Raw genomic sequence first — 22866 nt, forward strand, 5'->3', positions numbered from 1 at the left:
TTCCGACTTCCGAACGGCGGCATCATCTCCCCGGCAACGGACGGAGCTTCCGCTTGGGGAAGCTTCCGCCGAAAGAGTGGCACTTGAGCGTCCATCAGAACTAACTGTGTGTAAATATGATAATTTACTGAGTATAAATAAACGACATTTCCTCAAAAAAAAAATTTGTCTGGTGAAAAATGGATAAAAAAAAAAGTTTTAACTTCAAATAAAAATCAATTCACAGTTGTGTAAAGTGCTTCTCACGTAAGCTAGATTGATGAAATATTAAAAAGCCGTTTTTTCGACAATGTTATCGATCAAAATTTGGATTTTTTTTTTCAGCAAATTTTTTTTCCTGAATTTACGAAAAAGTTCATAATCGGGTCATATGGTTGACAGCCGGGACCGTGGTGTAGGGGTAAGCGTGGTTGCCTCTCACCCAGTCGGCCTGGGTTCGATCCCAGAAGGTCCCGGTGGCAAATTTTGAGACGAGATTTGTCTGATCACGCCTTCCGTCGGACGGGGAAGTAAATGTTGGCCTCGGCCTAACCTAGAGGTTAGGTCGTTAGCTCAGTCCAGGTGTAGGAGTCGTCTCCCTGTGTCCTGCCTCGGTGGAGTTGCTGGTAAAAACGTAAAAAGTTTTTTTTCATGTGTGTCCATTTCTGCCATTTTTTTTCTAAATGTTCAGAAACTTTCTATAAATTTGTCTAAAAACAATCGAGAATTGGACCATTTGTTGCTGAGACACAGTAGATAAAAGGAAATGAAACAGAAAAAAATGAAGTTTTCTAGGTCTCACCAAACAGCTCAGCAAAATATGGTCCAATTGTTAATGTTGGAAAATGATACATTTGTGAAATTTTATTATCTCTTCTTAAAACTTTTAGAACAAAGACTATTATTTCAAATGGGCAAAACATAATTGTTTGACGTTAGTCTTTGTTCCTACATATTCAAATTATTTTTGTTCGATGAGATCAAAAATTTTTAAATGTTTTAAAATATTCTTAGACAGCAAAACTTTTTTAAATAGTCATTATTTTCCAAACTTTAATGTAAAGTACTTTTCGATTGTAATTCTGATTTTACAATAAAAACCGATGTCAACCAAAAAAGTGAGAAAGATAAAAAAAACACTTTTTTGCCTTAAAAAAGGAGGGGTTGTTCCTTAAAAAAAAACAAATAGAATCAAAAAAAAGTGGAATGATTTCCGGAAAATTAAATTTATTAAAAAAAAAATAATTTTAAAATTGAAAGACAAATATTTCCGTGAGTTTTATTCCACTTAGTAGTTATTATAATACCAACAACTTAGCCGAAGACATTCAACTGATCAGCAAATTTATTCATAAGATACAGATTTCCGAATATCTACCATACCATTTATGTATGGACTGCTCATACATATGCCAACATATGGTGCTCGATGGAATCAAAAAATCAGTTAAAATTGTTTCAAGACGACCTTTAGTTAAATATTTTATTTTAATATAATTTTTGCTTTGTTGTTCAAGGTCTACGGAAAATTTAATTTCATGTTTTCATTAAATAATCTTTAATATTGCAAAGCTCATCATTTTCTTCTTTTTTTTGTTTTCTTATCCCATCAAACCTAAAGCTTTTGCCATAATATGGATAAAATATTTTTTTTTGCATTTGTAAAAAAAATCGAGGTGATCATTTGTTTTCGTCGTGTAAGTGAAACTTTTGTTTGATAATATATTTATAATTTTAGTTCCCTACATGATTCGTTTTTAAGACAATTAAATATAAAAATTCTTTGATGCAAGGATTTCTTTTTCAGATTTTTCATGTTTTTTAAGAAGAAATGCCTTTGCGATCCTATTGACTTGTATTGTATGACAAACTAACTTCTTATTTTTTTCAAGGGAAGATCATAAAAATTGCATATAATAAACTGAAGTTGTCAATTATTTACAGATTATCAGGAGAAATCCAGATTTTTTGTTGATGTTGTTTATTACATTTGGGTTTTATTAACTGAAATTTGGACATTCGTTTCCAGTCAGGATTCCAAGAAATTTTATTAAATTAAACTAAAATAAATTAAAAAAATATATATAAGTAATTCTCTACCAACTCACACGAAATCGGGAAAAGTTGCCCCAACCCCTCTTCGATTTGCGTGAAACTTTGTCCTAAGGGGTAACTTTTGTCCCTGATCACGAATCCGTTTTTTGATATCTCGTGACGAAGGGGCGGTACGACCCCCTTCATTTATGAACATGTGAAAAAAGAGATGTTTTTCAATAATTTGCAGCCTGAGACAGTGATGAGATAGAAATTTAGTGTCAAAGGGACTTTTATGTAAAATTAGACGCCCGATTTGATGGCGTACTCAGCATTCCGAAAAAAAAACGTATTTTTCAATGAAAAAAAAAAACAATAAAAAAAATTTAAAAACTCTGCCATTTTCCGTTACTTGACTGTAAAAAAATTTGGAACATGTCATTTTATGAGAAATTTAATGTACTTTTCGAATCTACATAGACCCAGAAGAGTCATTTTTTCATTTAGAACAAAATTTTTCATTTTAAAATTTTGTTGTTTTTCTAACTTTGCAGGATTTTTTTTAAGAAAGTAAGAACGTTCTACAAAAAGACAATTACAAAAATTTTGATGTATAAAAATATGGGGTTTACTTAAAAACATCACGAGTTATCGCGATTATACAAAAAAATGTTTTGCAAAAATTATTTTTGTGTTTCTCTTTGTTTTGCTGTCCGTGTCTGTCGCGGGTGAGCATGAACGGCCATGATCGATGACGACCGACTTTTTCAAAACTTGTTTTCGTAAAATCGGGATAACTTGTGATGTTTATAAGCAAACTCCTTATGTTTGCATATCAAAATGTTTGTAATTGTCTGCTCTATAACTTTGTAAAACATTGTTACTTTCTAAAAAATAACCCTGCAAATTTAGAAAAAACACTTCAAATTACGTGAAAATTTTTGTTCTAAATGAAAAAATGACCAATGTAGATTCGAAAAGAAAATTAAATTTCCCATAAAATGACATGTTCCAATAAAATAAATTCAAAAAAGTGTCCACGTTGTTTATGGATGGTCCCTCGTTAACGGAACGGAATTATAAAAATAAATTCAAACATAAATAATAAATGAGATCCAGCAAAAAAAATTAATAATAATAATAGAAAAAAAAAAAATAAAAAATTTGTTGCTCACTTAAGTGATTAAAACTGTGACGGTTTTCTTATTTTGGTCTCACCGTCCTCATGATCCGTATCGTGGAGCGGCCCGAGAGTGTTGCATTTAAATTGTTGTCCCGCCGTTCATTTTATAACAGTGTGCACACCATCATGGCCATGGCCGCCACGTGTCCCTGTGTGTGTTCGTGCGAGTTTCATGTGGTCACAAACGCTCTTTACGACCTGTCTGATCCTTATTTTTGCCACCCCCATCATCTCCCCCCACCGCAGGAAGTGGTACAGCAGCAGCCGCCGCGACTCCCAAGGAAATAATAAAAATATTTTCGTGTTTTCCCGTTGGAGTGGCCAACTTTTCTGGGAGGGCAAAATGTTGATCAATGTGTGTGTGAGATGTAAGGGGAAGAACGACGATGTAAATCTTTTTTTTTCTCGATTTTTTGCCCGCTGATGTCCAGTGGCGAGAAAATGGGAGGAGAACTGTAAAATGTAATATTTTTAAAGTGGTCAGCGGGAGTTCCACTCAGTGGGTGGTTGTGGGCTCGTAAATTGATGACCGTTGGCGATGGTGACGGGGTGGATGGCGTGTTGGTGCTTTAGCGTGGTGTCTGGAAAGTTTGACCCCCTGAACGCGAGAAATCGAAAACACTTTCATCAATTCACGGGGCAAGCGAAAGGTGGAACTATCGACCAATGAATTTTTGAATTTTTTTTCAGTCATGAAAGTAAATTACTTGAATTGGGAAACGTCATTTCATGATGGTTTTGATCTACATTGTTTTGTTTATTTTGTAATTCAGTTAAAAAACAAAACAAACCGTTTGATATTACGAAGTTTTTTGTTGATGTTAATGTTATTATTATTGTTATTTTATTTCAATTAAATAAAACAAGAAATCTTAAAATAATCAAAACAACTCGAAAAAAAAACAACAACTCGTTTCAGTTAAATGTGAGTAATTTTTTTTTCACGAAATATTCTAGCAGAGCTGGTTCAGGCAGAATCCAGGTAGAACGGTGGCATATTTCTGCTAGAATGTTGTAAGAAAATCCAGCTCTGTAAGAACTCTGCTAGAATCCTGCTAGTACGTCGTGACTGGGATGGGTTGAGATCAGGGTTGCCAGGTTGCCAAATAAATCTGGGAATGCCAGAGTTTTCAAGTGTCAGTCAGAATAAATATTCATCCTTCTCAGTGCCAGATTTTGACCGATTTTGCCAGATTTTTCACTTCATGAAAATTTTAAAAAACTTTTTGATTAATATGAACGAATTTAATTGAAAATAAAAAAATAGAATAAGTTTTTCTTCGAGGGAATGATAATTAAACATTTTTGAGGTCATAAAATCAATTAAACCACCTGAATTCTACAAATTTTTGAATCCATTCTTATCGTCCCTTTCCTTCACCATTGAGAATGGTTAGATTTTAGTAGGGGAGAGTGGGGAGACTTGATCCCAAGCCTGTATCTCGTCAGCATGTGGGTAAAACAATTAGCTTTGTTCTAGAAAGTTGTGTGAAATTGACTAAAACTCATTGTAGAAATCAAAGAAAAAAAAAAATAAAAAATGTTTAGATTGAATTACACACATTTTTCTAAAAAGTGCTGCAAAAAACTTCCAGAGATCTTTTTTCTTTGTTTTGATAAAAATAGAAAACACTCAAAAATTGTTCAAAAAAATATTTTTTATACATCAATTGTTTGATAAACATATTAACTCCAAATACCTTACGCATTTGACGTTACATTTATCGTCATACTATTTTTACAATCAATTGTTTAAAAAAGTGCGTTTAGGAAGACTTGATCCCTGCATTTGTAGAGTCACTGGAATCAGCCTCAAGATTAAATAATTGGGCTGGGTTTTCGTACATAGTTTCCTTTAGTATAGTTGTACATAACTTACTGCAGTTTGAACCATTTTTCAAAAGTTTTGTTAACAAAAAATACGAGCTTTTGTAAACATGTTCAATTTCGGTCTAAAAAAAAAAAATAAGTTTTTTAATATTTTGCATGCTGAACTTGTTATATTTTGAACACAAATGTACAGGTTTAATATGAAATTGCTGTAACTTATAGAAAATTAAAAGTTTGGATGAATAAAAAACATTTTGCTTAAAATTTCTTCAAAATGTTGAAAGAGGGATCAAATTACCCCCAACATTTTAAAAATGCCGGTTTAAAATATTTTTTTTAAAGCGCTTGGCATGATTCGAAGAAATTATCTGATGAAATACCCTTATCAGCCAAACATAGTTGAATGTTTAAGCTTTCAATTCATGCAAAAAGATCATAGTTTTGTGAGAAATTGACAGAGTTATGTGCGATACAAAAAATGGGGATCAAGTCTCCCCACTCTCCCCTATTTTTAGTTTTATTTTGAGCATGTAAATAATTTAAAGTTTTGGTGTTTTTGGTTCAAGGAATACAAAGGTACAAAACACACCTAAAATCAGATAATTCTTTTTATTTTAATGCAGAAATTGAAATTTGCAAGACACCATAATCTCAAATAAAAATACATTATGTAAAGAAAGACCGTGTAGTTATTTATTTCAAAATTGATTTTAAAATCAATTTTGAACTTTCATGGTCATGAAAAGAGTCAATGTGCTGAAAAAAATTGTCATCAGCAATTTATGCTTAATTTTAGGACCCAATTTCGTAGCTTTGGAATAATAGAATAAAGGAATTTTGAAATTTAAATTCGAAATTTTGGAATTTTTTAAATATATATTTTTAATTTCACCAATTACGGTTTTTATTGTGAAGTTTTAAAATTTACAATTTTGATGTTATAGTTGTCTACATTTTTTTGAATTTTCTAAAAAAAAGTATTATTGGAATAATTAAAAATGGATAATTTTAAAGATGGATAATTCAAAATACTTTGATTTGGCATTATAACAATTTTGAAACTCGGAGATTTGAAGGTTTGATGTTTTGAAATTTTTAAAATTTGTAGAAAAATTGGAATTAAATAATTTTTGAATGTTTCAAAATATGAGAATAAAACAAATAAAAGAATTTTGACACATTGGAATTCAGATTTAGCGTAATTTTTGAATTTGAAAGTTTCGGAATATTTGAAATTAAAAGTTCTGAAAAATTGGAATTGAAAAGCTAAGAAATGTTGGAATGGAGTTAAATAATTTAATAGTATTGTATTTTTGGTATTTGGATTACAAATGGAATTTTAGAACTAAAAATAATTAAATATTCGAAAATTTCAACAATGGTATTTTGTAGCTTTTGAATTTAAAACTTTCGAAATATAGGAGATTTGATGGAATATTTGAAAAAAAAAAAAAAAAAATTAGGCAAGATTGGAATTTTGCATTATTTTGATTGAAATTTTGTTGCTATGAATTTTGAGAGTTTTGAAATTTTTGAGTTTTTTTTTCTGAATATTGGAACTTGATATGTTGTAATTTTGTAATTTTGCATGATATGTTGTTTTGTCTATAAAAAAGAAAAAAAATCTTATGATCAAGCTGATTCAAATAGTTTTATTTATTTTCAGAAAACTTAAAAATTCAATGGAAATTTAATCCAATCAGCAGAAATCATTTTTGAATGTTTTCTGATGTGTTTAGAACAGTTTTTAGCATTTTTTGGTACATTAATAAATCTTTAGAATTTTTGAAAATTTTCGATGCTTTTGCTAACATTTTTGATTTTAGAAAATCTTTCATGTTTTACACTTTTTTCATTCACATGTTGAAATTATGGCTTCTTATTTTAAATTTTCATATTTCAAATTCGGCTAACCAAAATCAATTAGACTGTTTTTTTTATATAATTTTGTCACAGAACAATAAAAAGGTATTTTTCACATTTAGATGGGTCTAACGAGGAGTGATTTATGTTATTTATAAAGTTCTTCAATGATATACGTAAGGTTGGAAATGTATTTTTTTAATTCCATGAATATGTGGTCCAAAGAAAAAATAATCCGATTTAAAACTCTGAAAATATTGCAAATCTCAACAGAATAAGGCATAAAATACCTCCAAACCCCACTTCCAATAAACTTGCCAATTTACTCACCAATTAAGCCATCTCATCGCAGCCCAAACTTCCTGAGCTGAGCTTCTATTTTCGACTCCACCCACAGACACACAAACGGCAGCTGCGGAAAACCACCCGACAGCATCAATATCATCATCAGCGCGCTGTAGCCGGCTTGAGCTTGGCCCTGTCCCATTCACCTTCTGGTACGATTCCAAAAAGCTTTTTATTGGCCCCATTCGCAAAATCCTGCTCCTGTCATGTTCCAATTCCAAATTTAGGTGGTGAGGGGGGAAGGTCTTTTGCGGTAAAACTTCCTTCCCGCTGCCGTTTGCCCATTTCAGGTGACCACCCCGAAATGCCAGTTTTTGGGGGATGATACTTCCTAAGGCATTGTAGAGAGAATAAAACAAAAAAATGGGAAAAAGTTCCAATCCCGGAATCGTTTTCGGGGATGCTCCAAAAGCCACTTTTTTTCCCTGCAAGAAGAAGAAGAAGGGGAGGAGGGGTGGGTGGAAAACACATACAACAAATAACGAACCCCCCTCGAGATAGATATTGTCAGTGAAAACAATTTCACCATTAAGAGAGTGAGAACGGATCATAAAAGCTTCAATTTCACTGCTAGTGAGCGATATCTGGGGAGGGAAAATGGCGGAGGAAAAAACTTTTGAGCAGCCAGCTCAGCTTGTGTGCAACGGTGGAAAATGTGTTCTGGAAGTGGAACTGGAACTGGTGTCGGTGTCTGAAGCCTTGGGGAGCAAAAAATATTGAGAGATGGCGTTGAAGGATCGACTGGAAGCTTACTTTTGTCACAGTTATAAAGATATTTATCTTAACGAAACTATTGGCACTACGCCCCCCGGGGCATGGCCTTCCTCTAACGTGGGATTTCTGCTCCAGCGCCTCTGACGAGACAGGAGAAACCGGGACCGACGTTTTACTTCACCATCCGATAGAAGCTCAGTGGATAAGGCGGGAATCGAACCCGCGTCTCATAGCATCATCGGGATCGGCAGCCGAAGCCGCTACCCCTGCGCCACGAGACCCACATATTTATTTTGCATTTGATTAATGCTAAATTTTCATTTTTAAAAGATTTTGTGTAAAGCATAATTGCATTTATATTTTAGTTCATGAAAGTATTGTTTCAAAATGATTAAATTTTAAATATTTCAAGGTTGATTGTGCAATATAAAAAAAATTAATGTTCAGTAATTTTCTCAGCAACCCAAACCATTAGACTTTTTAACTGTTCTTCTTTTTTACTAGAAACCATTGCCCAGATCTGGACCTCCAACTTTAAGACAGACACCATCGTTGGGAGCCAGGTCTAGCGTCCCAAACTCCGGGAACCAACAAGCGCGTGGCTGACCAAGTTGGCAGTGTGGGCAACAGCGAAGGCAGATAGCAAAATTAAAGATGACAGGAAATCGATAGAATAATCCGCATGTTCCAGTTCCAGAGCTGCTACTTTGGCAGTTTCTGGGTCTACAAGGTTGATGCTGGAAAAGACAGCAGCCTTCAAGGAGGATTTAAGGAGAGGGAGGTGGCGTGGGATGTTGCGTGAAATGGGCGTTGTTGTTGTTTCGGTAACAATTTGAAGGTGGTCCCGTGGGATTTCTCCAAGGGACAACCGTTGAGTTTCGGGTTGATCTAAGAAGCACATTAATATGTTCGGGAAGTTCACGTCACGTCACTCTAGGAGATCCTGGACGTTTTGGCATTATTTTATTTGTTCGAATCATGTCTTACTTTTTTCCTAAAATTTAACTTTATTTCATTGCGCTTAAATTTGGAATTCCTAAATTACAAAGCTATTTTATAGACAAAAAACCATCCAGAACTACCACAACGACGGCCAGGGTTAAAAGGTCAAAATTTGAAAATTACCCATAAAAAATATGAAAAAATCTAGCAGCCGAAAATTTAATAGTTCATTGTGGTGAAGGGGAAAAATATGAATTAATTCAAAAATTTGTAGAATTCAGATGGTTCAACAGATTGTATGACCTAAAAAATGTTAAATTTACATTTACAGAGTTATTATTTTGAAAAGGTCCTATATACATATGAAACACAAAAGCTTATAGGACCTTTAAAAAACTCTAGATTTTCTTAAGGGGTTACATACATGTAGAAAATCACAAAATTTCATAATGCAGAAAATTTATTAAATCAACTTAAAAGATGATTTTCAATCACTCCTGAAAGTTTCATTAAGATATTTCATGATTTAACTGAGTTAGAGACGATTTAAGCTCAGAATTTTGCCATGCGCAAAGCGAGCTGTCAAACTTTGAGAGCGTTTTTCTCTGAACACCAAGTTGATTTACGGGTGCCATGATATCTCGAGATGGGACGGACCAAATTGGCTGAAATTTTGGGTGAAGACTCCCAAGATATGTCCCGTGTGCATGACGAAGCCCTATTTTCAAATTTTGAATTTTCAAAAATTACAAAAATCAAAAACTGGCGTTTTTTTATATGAAAAACAGATTAATAGTTTTATCTTTTTTTTAATAATCTTTTTGAAAATCGGCCTGCGTCATGCACACGGGGCCGGTTTAATGAGTCTTCACCAAAATTTTGAGCCGATTTGGTCGAAGCAATGTTGAGATATCGTGGATCCCGTGTTTTGAAACTGCTAACTCCAAATAGCTATATCTCGGCAATGATACAACCAAATGGCTTCAAATTTGTTTTTTTAATAGATGTAAATGTATTTTTAATGCCCTGAAAACAGACTTTGAAAAAAGTTTAAGTGTGTGCTCAAACCAATCTCTGACATTTTTGTCGATTTACATATATATAACCCCTTAATGAAAAACAACATGTTCATAAAGTGAAACTACTGGCTAAATCAGTCAATATCTGGCGTTGAGAAGGATGAATCTTTCTGGCTGACACTTGAAAAATCTGGCTTTGTTATGCATAAACTGAGGTAGCACATAGCTTTTCAGAACTCATTGAAGCCTTTAAGAAAGATCTTGTTGATATTTATTATATTTGCATTCCATCAGAGCCGTACCTTAGGTCTATGGCGCCCTTGGCGAAGCATCAATTTGGCACCCCTTTCAAATTTACAAGCATTTTGATAAATTTATATTAATTATCAATGATTGCTGCAATATGAGTTTTGATTTTATAATTGCAATTGAAGACCTTAATATGGTTTAATACAGAAACACAGTTATTTTATGTTTTATATTTCAAATAATATGACATACCGTAAACCGGGGAGACTTTGATAGGATTTCAAATTGTTTTTAGAATATTTTCCAACAGGTAAGGGTTTTCTCAAGATTATTATTTTTAAAACATGTACTGGGGTAGGCCACACTAAGTCCATGCACTATTTTGGAAAAAAAGTTTTTTCAGTAGTGTTTAGAAAAATAGTTATGTTAAAAATTCTTAGTTTTAATTCCGGGGTGACTTTGATAGTCATAGTTTTTCTAGCTAAAATCATATTTAAGATGTTCCAACTTTAATTTTACGTTAAATTTACCATCACTAAAGTAGCTGATATAGTTTGTAAGAAAAAAATCAATGTTTATGTTAAGTTAACAGTCAAGTTACTAAGCCCCGTTTCAGCGTTACATGGATTTTCAAAAAGCTGTAACTTGGTGAAAATTACATGAAATATCAACTTCATACATACCATTGGATTCGAAAATTAATCAACTTTAAGATAAAAATATTTAATATGGTGGTTTAGGGGGGCGGGTCCCCGGGGGGAGGGGCCAAAGGAAAAAAAACAGCGTTACATGGAATTCAAGGGCTCAGAGCACATCGTAAAATAACCCAAAATACCAACTTATATAGGTTTTTAGAAAGGGGAGAACCTCTACTTTAAGGGAAAAATATTTAAAACATTTTAAAAATATTTTAACAATTTTTAAAAAATAGTTATCGTAACTATTTTTACAAAAGTAATATTCATTTGAACTATAAAGCCAAATTTTGAAGCAATATGGTCATGCGACATATCAAAATTCATGAAATTATTCAAGGATATATGAGCAATTCAACCTGATTCGGTTGAACCGGTTCAAATAACCGGTACCGGTTGAACCGATTCCGGGGTTGTATCACTAACCATGTCATGCGACGTGTCAAAACTCTTCAAATTAGCTCAACAACCTTTTCGTGATAAATTTGAACCGATTCAGTTGAACCGGTTCAAATAACCGGTACCGGTCTGAACCGATTCAGTGTTTTTACTGCAAATCATGCCTTGCGACGTGTCAAAACTCTTCAAATTAGCTCAACAATCTTTTCGTGATAAATTTGAACCGATTCAGTTGAACCGGTTCAAATAACCGGTACCGGTCTGAACCGATTCAGTGTTTTTACTGCAAATCATGCCTTGCGACGTGTCAAAACTCTTCAAATAATCTCAACAATCTTTTCGTGATAAATTTGAGCCGATTCAGTTGAACCGGTTCAAATAACCGGTACCGGTCTGAACCGATTCAGTGTTTTTACTGCAAATCATGCCTTGCGACGTGTCAAAACTCTTCAAATAATCTCAACAATCTTTTCGTGATAAATTTGAACCGATTCAAATGAACCGGTTCAAATAACCGGTACCGGTTTGAACCGATTCCGTGTTTTTACTGCAAATCATGCCATGCGACGTGTCAAAACTCTTCAAATAATCTCAACAATCTTTTCGTGATAATCTTGAACCGATTCAGTTGCACCGGTTCATATAACCGGTACCGGTTTGAATCGATTCCGTGTTTTTACAGCAAACCATGTAGTGCGACGTGTCAACAATTTTCAAATAATCTCTACAATCTATTGGTACTGAATATGAACCGATTCAGTGAAACCGGTTCAAACAACCGGTACCGGTTTAAACCGATTCCGTGTTTTTACAACAAACCATGTCGTGCGACGTGTCGAACATTTTCAAATAATCTCAACATTATATTGGTACCGTCATCAGGGGTGACAATGGGTCTGGGGGGTGAGATTGGGTCATACAAATATCAGCATTTTGGTATGACCTAATCTCACCCTCCAGACCCAATGTCACCCCTGATGACGGTAATGAAATTGAACCAATATGGTTGAACCGGATCAAATTACCGGTACCGGTAAGGACCAATTTTATGGTTTATAGCAATCCAAGTAATGCTACCTGTTTTCGTGAATAATTTGAACCGATTTTGTTGTACTGTTTCAAAAATCTGGTAACGATTCGCACATATTCCATGATTTTAATGCAATGATATGGTAATGCGACGTTTTACATAAGGCTACTGCAAATATTTTTCATAGTTTTGTCACTACCATCCCTTCGAAATCTACTCGAAATATCAGGGGGCAAAAGACATTTCAAAAAACTTGTAAATTTCGATAGAAATTTATGTGCAATCAGCTGAAATCAATTTAAAATGCATTCCTTTGCGTTCAGAATCATTTTTAAGCATAAGCTGGTTTGAAAAAAAATATTTTCGATGTAAACCTTTTTGCAATGTTTGTCGTATTTCAAATTATTTCCTTTTGACTTGAACAGTCCAACGTACAAAAAAATAACAACCGTTTCCTACCATAAATTGATAAATTGATAAATTGATAAATTGATAAATTGATAAATTGATAAATTGATAAATTTATAAATTAATAAATCGATAAATTGATAAATTGATAAATTGATAAATTGATAAATTGATAAATTGATAAATTGATAAATTGATAAATTGATAAATTGATAAATTGATAAATTGATAAATTGATAAATTGATAAATTGATAAATTGATAAATTGATAAATTGATAAATTGATAAATTGATAAATTGATAAATTGATAAATTGATAAATTGATAAATTGATAAATTGATAAATTGATAAATTGATAAATTGATAAATTGATAAATTGATAAATTGATAAATTGATAAATTGATAAATTGATAAATTGATAAATTGATAAATTGATAAATTGATAAATTGATAAATTGATAAATTGATAAATTGATAAATTGATAAATTGATAAATTGATAAATTGATAAATTGATAAATTGATAAATTGATAAATTGATAAATTGATAAATTGATAAATTGATAAATTGATAAATTGATAAATTGATAAATTGATAAATTGATAAATTGATAAATTGATAAATTGATAAATTGATAAATTGATAAATTGATAAATTGATAAATTGATAAATTGATAAATTGATAAATTGATAAATTGATAAATTGATAAATTGATAAATTGATAAATTGATAAATTGATAAATTGATAAATTGATAAATTGATAAATTGATAAATTGATAAATTGATATATTGATAAATTGATAAATTGATAAATTGATAAATTGATAAATTGATAAATTGATAAATTGATAAATTGATAAATTGATAAATTGATAAATTGATAAATTGATAAATTGATAAATTGATAAATTGATAAATTGATAAATTGATAAATTGATAAATTGATAAATTGATAAATTGATAAATTGATAAATTGATAAATTGATAAATTGATAAATTGATAAATTGATAAATTGATAAATTGATAAATTGATAAATTGATAAATTGATAAATTGATAAATTGATAAATTGATAAATTGATAAATTGATAAATTGATAAATTGATAAATTGATAAATTGATAAATTGATAAATTGATAAATTGATAAATTGATAAATTGATAAATTGATAAATTGATAAATTGATAAATTGATAAATTGATAAATTGATAAATTGATAAATTGATAAATTGATAAATTGATAAATTGATAAATTGATAAATTGATAAATTGATAAATTGATAAATTGATAAATTGATAAATTGATAAATTGATAAATTGATAAATTGATAAATTGATAAATTGATAAATTGATAAATTGATAAATTGATATATTGATATATTGATAAATTGATAAATTGATAAATTGATAAATTGATAAATTGATAAATTGATAAATTGATAAATTGATAAATTGATAAATTGATAAATTGATAAATTAATAAATTGATAAATTGATTAATTGATTAATTGATAAATTGATAAATTGATAAATTGATAAATTGATAAATTGATAAATTGATAAATTGATAAATTGATAAATTGATAAATTGATAAATTGATAAATTGATAAATTGATAAATTGATAAATTGATAAATTGATAAATTGATAAATTGATAAATTGATAAATTGATAAATTGATAAATTGATAAATTGATAAATTGATAAATTGATAAATTGATAAATTGATATATTGATATATTGATAAATTGATAAATTGATAAATTGATAAATTGATAAATTGATAAATTGATAAATTGATAAATTGATAAATTGATAAATTGATAAATTGATAAATTGATAAATTGATAAATTGATAAATTGATAAATTGATAAATTGATAAATTGATAAATTGATAAATTGATAAATTGATAAATTGATAAATTGATAAATTGATAAATTGATAAATTGATAAATTGATAAATTGATAAATTGATAAATTGATAAATTGATAAATTGATAAATTGATAAATTGATAAATTGATAAATTGATAAATTGATAAATTGATAAATTGATAAATTGATAAATTGATAAATTGATAAATTGATAAATTGATAAATTGATAAATTGATAAATTGATAAATTGATAAATTGATAAATTGATAAATTGATAAATTGATAAATTGATAAATTGATAAATTGATAAATTGATAAATTGATAAATTGATAAATTGATAAATTGATAAATTGATAAATTGATAAATTGATAAATTGATATATTGATATATTGATAAATTGATAAATTGATAAATTGATAAATTGATAAATTGATAAATTGATAAATTGATAAATTGATAAATTGATAAATTGATAAATTGATAAATTGATAAATTGATTAATTGATTAATTGATAAATTGATAAATTGATAAATTGATAAATTGATAAATTGATAAATTGATAAATTGATAAATTGATAAATTGATAAATTGATGAATAATTGATAAATTGATAAATTGATAAATTGATAAATTGATAAATTGATAAATTGATAAATTGATAAATTGATAAATTGATAAATTGATAAATTGATAAATTGATAAATTGATAAATTGATAAATTGATAAATTGATAAATTGATAAATTGATAAATTGATAAATTGATAAATTGATAAATTGATAAATTGATAAATTGATAAATTGATAAATTGATAAATTGATAAATTGATAAATTGATAAATTGATAAATTGATAAATTGATAAATTGATAAATTGATAAAATGATAAATTGATAAATTGATAAATTGATAAATTGATAAATTGATAAATTGATAAATTGATAAATTGATAAATTGATAAATTGATAAATTGATAAATTGATAAATTGATAAATTGATAAATTGATAAATTGATAAATTGATAAATTGATAAATTGATAAATTGATAAATTGATAAATTGATAAATTGATAAATTGATAAATTGATAAATTGATAAATTGATAAATTGATAAATTGATAAATTGATAAATTGATAAATTGATAAATTGATAAATTGATAAATTGATAAATTGATAAATTGATAAATTGATAAATTGATAAATTGATAAATTGATAAATTGATAAATTGATAAATTGATAAATTGATAAATTGATAAATTGATAAATTGATAAATTGATAAATTGATAAATTGATAAATTGATAAATTGATAAATTGATAAATTGATAAATTGATAAATTGATAAATTGATAAATTGATAAATTGATAAATTGATAAATTGATAAATTGATAAATTGATAAATTAATAAATTGATAAATTGATAAATTGATAAATTGATAAATTGATAAATTGATAAATTGATAAATTGATAAATTGATAAATTGATAAATTGATAAATTGATAAATTGATAAATTGATAAATTGATAAATTGATAAATTGATAAATTGATAAATTGATAAATTGATAAATTGATAAATTGATAAATTGATAAATTGATAAATTGATAAATTGATAAATTGATTAATTGATTAATTGATTAATTGATAAATTGATAAATTGATAAATTGATAAATTGATAAATTGATAAATTGATAAATTGATAAATTGATAAATTGATAAATTGATAAATTGATAAATTGATAAATTGATAAATTGATGAATAATTGATAAATTGATAAATTGATAAATTGATAAATTGATAAATTGATAAATTGATAAATTGATAAATTGATAAATTGATAAATTGATAAATTGATAAATTGATAAATTGATAAATTGATAAATTGATAAATTGATAAATTGATAAATTGATAAATTGATAAATTGATAAATTGATAAATTGATAAATTGATAAATTGATAAATTGATAAATTGAAAATTGATAAATTGATAAATTGATAAATTGATAAATTGATAAATTGATAAATTGATAAATTGATAAATTGATAAATTGATAAATTGATAAATTGATAAATTGATAAATTGATAAATTGATAAATTGATAAATTGATAAATTGATAAATTGATAAATTGATAAATTGATAAATTGATAAATTGATAAATTGATAAATTGATAAATTGATAAATTGATAAATTGATAAATTGATAAATTGATAAATTGATAAATTGATAAATTGATAAATTGATAAATTGATAAATTGATAAATTGATAAATTGATAAATTGATAAATTGATAAATTGATAAATTGATAAATTGATAAATTGATAAATTGATAAATTGATAAATTGATAAATTGATAAATTGATAAATTGATAAATTGATAAATTGATAAATTGATAAATTGATAAATTGATAAATTGATAAATTGATAAATTGATAAATTGATAAATTGATAAATTGATAAATTGATAAATTGATAAATTGATAAATTGATAAATTGATAAATTGATAAATTGATAAATTGATAAATTGATAAATTGATAAATTGATAAATTGATAAATTGATAAATTGATAAATTGATAAATTGATAAATTGATAAATTGATAAATTGATAAATTGATAAATTGATAAATTGATAAATTGATAAATTGATAAATTGATAAATTGATAAAATGATAAATTGATAAATTGATAAATTGATAAATTGATAAATTGATAAATTGATAAATTGATAAATTGATAAATTGATAAATAGATAAATTAATAAATTGATAAAATGATAAAATGATAAAATGATAAAATGATAAAATGATAAAATGATAAAATGATAAAATGATAAAATGATAAAATGATAAAATGATAAAATGATAAAATGATAAAATGATAAAATGATAAAATAATAAATTGATTATCCGATGGCCTGGCAAAATTTATTCAATTCAATTTATTAATTTATCAATTTATCAATTTATCAATTTATCAATTTTTCAATTTATCAATTTATCAATTTATCAATTTATCAATTTATCAATTTATCAATTTATCAATTTATCAATTTATCAATTTATCAATTTATCAATTTATCAATTTATCAATTTATCAATTTATCAATTTATCAATTTATCAATTTATCAATTTATCAATTTATCAATTTATCAATTTATCAATTTATCAATTTATCAATTTATCAATTTATCAATTTATCAATTTATCAATTTATCAATTTATCAATTTATCAATTTATCAATTTATCAATTTATCAATTTATCAATTTATCAATTTATCAATTTATCAATTTATCAATTTATCAATTTATCAATTTATCAATTTATCTATTTATCAATTTATCAATTTATCAATTTATCAATTTATCAATTTATCAATTTATCAATTTATCAATTTATCAATTTATCAATTTATCAATTTATCAATTTATCAATTTATCAATTTATCAATTTATCAATTTATCAATTTATCAATTTATCAATTTATCAATTTATCAATTTATCAATTTATTAATTTGATCTGGTTCAACCATATTGGTTCAATTTCATTACCGTCATCCGGGGTGACATTGGGTCATACAAAAATGCTGATATTTGTATGACCCAATCTCACCCCCCAGACCCATTGTCACCCCTGATGACGGTACCAATATAATGTTGAGATTATTTGAAAATTGTTGACACGTCGCACTACATTGTTTGCTGTAAAAACACGGAATCGATTCAAACCGGTACCGGTTATATGAACCGGTTCAACTGAATCGGTTCAAAATTATCACGAAAAGATTGTTGAGATTTTGAGTTTGATCGGCTACTCAGTCTGGGCTCAGTGTGACCATAGCGACAGTTCAGTGTACCACCAGCTTTTGATGGAATTTATGACGTTAGCCTTAAAAAAGGCAGCTAACAAGAAACGTCAAGCTATTTCCCCCTGAAGAAGGCGCCAATCAGCGCCGAAACGTCGGACACAGCATAAACAGCGTTTCACTTTGCCCAGACTGAGTAGCCGATCAAACTCAAAATAATAACAACAGTCGAACTCTCATCAATTATAATTGTTGAGATTATTTGAAGAGTTTCGACACGTCGCATGGCATGATTTGCAGTAAAAACACGGAATCGGTTCAAACCGGTACCGGTTATTTGAACCGGTTCATTTGAATCGGTTCAAATTTATCACGAAAAGATTGTTGAGATTATTTGAAGAGTTTTGACACGTCGCAAGGCATGATTTGCAGTAAAAACACTGAATCGGTTCAGACCGGTACCGGTTATTTGAACCGGTTCAACTGAATCGGTTCAAATTTATCACGAAAAGGTTGTTGAGCTAATTTGAAGAGTTTTGATACGTCGCATGACATGGTTAGTGATACAACCCCGAAATCGGTTCAACCGGTACCGGTTATTTGAACCGGTTCAACCGAATCAGGTTGAATTGCTCATATATCGATTCCTTGAATAATTTCATGAATTTTGATATGTCGCATGATCATATTGCTTCAAAATTTGGCTCTATAGTTCAAATGAATATTACTTTTGTAAAAATAGTTACGATAACTATTTTTTAAAAATTGTTAAAATATTTTTAAAATGTTTTAAATATTTTTCCCTTAAAGTAGAGGTTTTCCCCTTTCTAAAAACCTATATAAGTTGGTATTTTGGGTTATTTTACGATGTGCCCTGAGCCCTTGAATTCCATGTAACGCTGTTTTTTTTCCTTTGGCCCCTCCCCCCGTGGACCCGCCCCCCTAAACCACCATATTAAGTATTTTTATCTTAAAGTTGATTAATTTTCGAATCTAATGGTATGTATGAAGTTGATATTTCATGTAATTTTCACCAAGTTACAGCTTTTTGAAAATCCATGTAACGCTAAAATGGGGCTTAGTAGTCTACGGGTACTTTTCTGGCATAGTTGCCTGACTGTTAACTAAGTTTATAACCTTTTTAACAAAATCCATATAATTTTTAGGTAAAATTGCTAAAAAGTCGGAATTTTGCCTGAAATTTGTTAAAACTAGTTTTGTTTATAAAATTATTGATTTATATTGCATTTTATACTGAATTCGAAGCACGAATCTCAAGTTTAAACATTTTACATGAAATTTGTTCAAATGAAAATGCCTATAAATTTGAAGATTTTTTTTAACTGTGTTTTAAAAACACATATTATTTATTATTTACAAACTTATTGAATCTTCTCCTAGTGGAAAATTGTCCAATGAATCCGAAAATGCATTCCGTTTTCCGATTCAAAATCATGTTCATTGAGAAAATCATGACACTTTGAGAAGTTTAAAATAATGACTTTCATTAACATTTTCTTAACTATAGTTAACTAACTTTTTAAACTCTTCAAAATTTTATGAAAACTTCTTCTTGAGGAACTTTGAACACTTCTCTACCACGGTCAGTATGTTTCTGAACCATTCCTTACGTTTTTTAATTGTACTCTTCATTTTTCGGAAAAATCGCAAACCTATCAAAGTCACCCCGGCTATCAAAGTCACCCCGTTTTACGGTAGGTTGAATTGAAAAGTTATTTTAGGAGTTAAGTGTTCTGAATATTTTCTCAGATTTCATAAAATTTATAATGTTAGCAGGTTTTTTTGTTTTTATTTTTTAAATTTATTTTTCAGATAAATACATAGAATTAATTGGGTCTCGTGGCGCAGGGGTAGCGGCTTCGGCTGCCGATCCCGATGATGCTATGAGACGCGGGTTCGATTCCCGCCTTATCCACTGAGCTTCTATCGGATGGTGAAGTAAAACGTCGGTCCCGGTTTCTCCTGTCTCGTCAGAGGCGCTGGAGCAGAAATCCCACGTTAGAGGAAGGCCATGCCCCGGGGGGCGTAGTGCCAATAGTTTCGTTTTTACATAGAATTAAATGCTATATCATGATAAATTTGGCTATAACTTATAGGCAAAGAGCTTTCCTGGATTCGTAAAATAATAAAAATTGGCTTTGGATTTCATTTCGTTAATTACAGACAAAAAAGAATCCTTCTGGGTAATTCTCTACCAACTCACACAAAATCGGGAAAAGTTGCCCCGACCCCTCTTCGATTTGCGTGAAACTTTGTCCTAAGGGGTAACTTTTGTCCCTGATCACGAATCCGAGGTCCGTTTTTTGATATCTCGTGACGGAGGGCGGTACGACCCCTTCCATTTTGAACATGCGAAAAGAGGTGTTTTCAATAATTTGCAGCCTGAAACGGTGATGAGATAGAAATTTGGTGTCAAAGGGACTTTTATGTAAAATTAGACGCCCGATTTGATGGCGTACTCAGAATTCCGAAAAACGTATTTTCATCGAAAAACACTAAAAGTTTTAAAATTCTCCCATTTTCCGTTACTCGATTGTAAAAATTTTGGAACATGTTATTTTATGGGAAATTTAATGTACTTTTCGAATCTACATTGACCCAGAAGGGTCATTTTTTCATTTAGAACAAAATTTTTCATTTTAAAATTTCGTGTTTTTTCTAACTTTGCAGGGTTATTTTTTAGAGTGTAACAATGTTCTACAAAGTTGTAGAGCAGACAATTACAAAAAATTTGATATTTAGACATGAGGGGTTTGCTTATAAACATCACGAGTTATCGCGATTTTACGAAAAAAAGATTTGAAAAAGTTACTTTTTGCGTTTTTCTTCGTTTCGTCGTCCGTGTCTGTCGCGGGTGACTATGAACGGCCATGATCGATGACGACCAACTTTTTCAAAACTTTTTTTCGTAAAATCGCGATAACTCGTGATGTTTATAAGCAAACCCCTTATGTCTGTATATCAATTTTTTTGTAATTGTCTGCTCTACAACTTTGTAGAACATTGTTACACTCTAAAAAATAACCCTGCAAAGTTAGAAAAAACACGAAATTTTAAAATGAAAAATTTTGTTCTAAATGAAAAAATGACCCTTCTGGGTCAATGTAGATTCGAAAAGTACATTAAATTTCCCATAAAATAACATGTTCCACAAATTTTTACAGTCGAGTAACGGAAAATTGGAGAATTTTTAAAACTTTTTTAGCGTTTTTTTCGATGAAAAATACGTTTTTTCGGAATTCTGAGTACGCCATCAAATCGGGCGTCTAATTTTACATAAAAGTCCCTTTGACACCAAATTTCTATCTCATCACCGTTTCAGGCTGCAACTTATTGAAAAACACCTCTTTTTTCGCATGTTCAAAAATGGAAGGGGTCGTACCGCCCCTCCGTCACAAGATATCAAAAAACGGACCTCGGATTCATGATCAGGGACAAAAGTTACCCCATAGGACAAAGTTTCACGCAAATCGAAGAGGGGTCGGGGCAACTGCTGTGTGAGTTGGCGGAGAATTACCCTTCTTCAAAATTTAAAAAAATATATAATTCGATGCCCGTGTTCTATCTTGACAGGAATCTCAGCAAGCTTGTTCAAAAGAGCACACCGGCATCGAAGTATACACACAAAAAATATTTCCGAATGTTACATCATTTATGATGTAACACTTTTGCACGTCATTAAACATTTAAATTTAAGTGCAATTTTATGTAAATTTGCAACAAATTATACGTAAAAACATGATTTTACGTGTGATTCAACCGTTTACGTCGAATCTCAAGTTTACATCAACTGAGTTTACATGTGATTCATTTTTTCCGTGTCGAGTAAATTCACATATTTTTTTCTGTGTAGAACGGCAGAACAAAATTTCGTTAAAATCAATTTTGGCCTTTGCAAATATTTTTTGAAGTTTATGTCCCTCAACTCTGACGATAAAAATGAAAAATATAAAGAAAAATAATAAAAGACCACGGTTTCAACATTTGAATGAAAAAAGTGTTTTAAAATGCATTATACATCTGTGCAGTTGTTTTATGTATTGATTATTTTTTGGTAGAAAAAAAATATAAAGATGAGAAATTTTTATTCATTTTGAGTGATTTGCCCATACGGTATTTGAGAATATATTTCATAATTTTACTTTTTTAAATTTTGCTTTGCATTGATTTTTATTTTTATCAGTATTTAGGCCGTGGGAAATATTTTTCAAAGTTTATGTCGCCCCTCCCCCCTTCAAGATTGGTACGAAAAATCAGGGGAAATTTTTTTTTCAAAAAACTCAACAATTCTATCGATAATTGAAGTCAAATGAACTTAAAATAATCTAAAACGCATTTTTCTGCATTTATATTCATATATAGCATGTTTGACCTGGATTGAGAGTATTTTGAATTTTTATGAAATTCCAATGTACTGCACCGCAAAAACTTTTTTTTAGCAAAAAAAAAGTTCGTCAA

The sequence above is a fragment of the Culex quinquefasciatus genome, chromosome 2 (assembly GCF_015732765.1).
Source record: "Culex quinquefasciatus strain JHB chromosome 2, VPISU_Cqui_1.0_pri_paternal, whole genome shotgun sequence".
Classification (NCBI taxonomy): Eukaryota; Metazoa; Arthropoda; class Insecta; order Diptera; family Culicidae; genus Culex; species Culex quinquefasciatus.